Here is a 3,489-nt window from a genome sequence, read left to right as displayed (position 1 = left end):
AAGTAATTACTTAGATACGTTCTTGGTGTGGTGGAGTTTTTTTTTTTTTTTTTTTTTCGAGAGAAGTGTAAAAGGGTCCATATATTATCAGTTTAACTGAAAGACAACCTGATCGTGACGTCAGAATGGAAGAAAAAACTGCGAACTGAAGGAATTTGTTCAGTTCAGCCAGTTTTTCATGTGGTTATTTGAACTGAAGAACGGTTATTTTGGACTGAACAAACGAACTGTCTTTTGTTACGATAGTTGTGAAATTAACTGAAGGAAACACACAGTTGTCTCAGGTCAGGTCCTCTCATCATGACAGTTAGTAAAAGTGAGGCATCGTTGGCTTTTATTGAAGCCTACCGTGCTCATCCCGAACTTTAGGACATGCAACATGTGCATTATGTGAATAGGTATAAAAGAGGGGAGCCGTATGATGTGTTACTTACAAAATTTAAAGAGTTAGAACCTCAAACGACACGTGATACTGTTATTTAAAAAAAAATAAACAACGTATGGTTGGCATTTAGAAAGGAACTGCGGAAAGTGAACGAATAAAAAAAAAAAAAAAAAAAAACACGACTGGAGGCGATGAAGTGTACGGTCCAAAGCTTTCGTATTTCAAAGAACCTAAAAGTGCATTCCGCAGAACATTTGATGAAACTGAAGCAACTGAACAGAAGGAACTGAAGCACTGAACTCGATTAATTGACGGTACTGTACACAGTATATGTTCAGTTCATTGTACGATCAGTTACGTTTCTAGTTCAGTTGGACTGATCACTTAAAACTGACATTGTTTGAGCCCTTTAATGTGAATATCGAAGTAAAAGGAATTGAAGTTATTTTTCGCCATAGGCCTAGAAAATTTTGCATATCTTCACAATGTTAGTCTTGGAGTGAGGCCATCTAACGCGATGAGTGTAACGATCATTGAGTTTAAACATTGCTCCTGTGCTGGATTGTTTGCAATACTTCCAGTTCAAAACATTCTAAGACTTTCTTGCTGAAGGGAAAATAATTCTACAATCTTTTAGCGACCAGTTTGTAAATGTTCACTACGATGGAATAGTGACACCAATCTTTTCTTCGTCAGTGGTGAGTTATTTCCTGAAACATATACATTAGGGATGGCCAATTTCTGAACTTTTACTTTCCGGAATCCGGAAAGTAAAATTTTTTTAAAAAAATCTGGATTTTGGAAAATTTCCGGAATTCGGAAAAATTCCGGATCTTTTCAAAATTCCGGATCTTTTCCAAATTCCGGATTTATTCCGAATTCCGAAAATGGGTCGTCCACATTACGTAACGCGGCAAAGGGGTAGGGAGTTCGGACTTGCGTTATGAAGTGTGACAAGAGGGAGGAGTATTTTTACGCCTTCGTTACGTAACGCATTTTTTTTTTTTACTGAAATTTTATTTTTATTCTTATATTTATTTCCAACCTTTCAAAGAAATAATTTTATTCAGTTCTTTTCGCTTTTACAAATAAACTAGCAGAACACCCGTTCTTCGCACGGGGAAAATAGGCTCATTTTGGACATAAAGGGGACCAAAACTGTCACAAATCAACTAAGGGACCCCAAAAACTCTCAATTCGATCGGCCATTTTCAACTATTTTTAATGTCTCCATCTTCCTGTAAGAGTACTAAAAATTTCTGAAGAAACCGATTTTTTTTTCTGCATTTTCGTATTGATTTAGGACAAGAAGAGTTTAAAAGGGAGTAAACTGAAGTCCAAACCCAAAGAAGATGCTCCAAAGCTTGTTTACATACGACATATCTCTGCTGTTTGACGTGTGCAGTCACTTCAAATCTGTGGTCAACGAGAAAGAGAACTTTGCATCGTCGAGACTGGCGAACTTGAAATGTATGAAGCATCCTGGATCCCTAAAAAAGAGATCAATTTCAATTCTTTAGAGCCTATTTCAGCTGCGTCTTTCGGCAGTATTTCTTCCTCGCCATCATCGATGACCTAGCAGGATGGGTGCAATCTCCTTGGGAAAACAACAGTATGCAGTTTTGAAGACTTAGAACTGGTTAATTAATCAACCTTATGGGGTGAAAATATTATTATGGTTCTTCCATTTTCTAATACTTTGATTTGTTGGCGAGAAACACTGCAAACATATTCAGAATAGAAGCATTTTGTAATAAAAAGTTCTACCATTATTTTTTTTTCATTGTAATAATCCCTCAACATAAGTAAAATTGGTAAAAAATTTCAAAAAAGTGTTACGTAACAAAGGAGGGAGGGGTTCGGCCTTGCGTTACGAAGTGTGACAAGGGGGAGGGAGGGGTAAAAATTGGTAAAAAAATAGTGTGATGTAATATGTGGACGGCCCCAAAGTGAAATTTCCGATTCCGGAATCCGGATTCCGGAAAATTTTGGTCATTCCTAATACAAATAATGCTGTGAAAGCTTTAAGAGACAGCATTACAACTATTATATCCAATGTTGAGTGTCGCCAAAAAAAAGTTGGTACAAAAATACAGTTAATGTTTCTGAAATGACTCCAATTTTGGGTGAAATGTCACTGAAATGTTATTCGTGGAATTCCGTATTTATTCTCTCTCTCTCTCTCTCTCTATGCTAATATGCAGAATGAATTGTAAAAATAAGCAAAAAGAAGTACTACAAGAAACTCAAATGAAATAGTTATTTTGGTGTAATTCTGCCTTATATTAAAAAGGTCATCCTGATTTTTTTAATTTTTTAAATTTTTTTATTTTTAATTTTGTTAAATCTGAGATTTATGTAGGAAATGTTCTTCCCACGTCCCATGTTGACACAGAAAAGCAAAATCTCTACCTCATGCAGCGGGGTCACGAGCTATGGGTTTTTGTCGTTTGCATATATGGTAGAAAATATTAAATCAAGGATAGTAACTGCAGTGGATATGAATGCAATATAGACGTTTAGTGTGATTTTTTTTAAAGAGTTAAAATATGCCATTTTAATTGAAAATCGTAACATAAGTTTTTTTTTTTTAAAAAAAAATCAGAATAAGCATTTCAAGCACTATCAAGTATAATTAAAATTGCTTGCCAGGGTGTGGTCAACGAAGTACATCTCTGATACAACTAGAAGTATAGAAAGAAATAAGCATTATGCTGAAAAATCCAGTCTCTAGTAATCAGCCTACTTTCTTCCATATATTTTATTTGTCTGAGTAGTAGATTCAGCGCGAAAAGTTCAGGTAAAAAAAAAAAATAATAATAATAATCTTACCACATATGCGAGGGTGATTCAGAAAGTAATGCCTCCAAGCCCACTACTTATCCTATACTACTGCAAACATTCTGAACTGTTTATCATTAATGTACTGATGTCTAAGCTGTAGAATTTCACTTGTTTCACCTTCCTATCTCTTCTCGTTGCAAAGTGATGGAGCAATCCAGGACATCCATTGGTGACGTCCGGTTAAAACAGCAGGCTGTCATTGAATTTCTGACTGCGGACATTCAGGTGTTTAATCTGACACCCTAAAACGACTGTGGGCC

The sequence above is a fragment of the Thermobia domestica genome, chromosome 1 (genome assembly GCF_964235325.1).
Source record: "Thermobia domestica chromosome 1, izTheDome1.hap1.1, whole genome shotgun sequence".
Lineage (NCBI taxonomy): Eukaryota > Metazoa > Arthropoda > Insecta > Zygentoma > Lepismatidae > Thermobia > Thermobia domestica.
Note: the sequence above shows the minus strand (reverse complement) of the source record.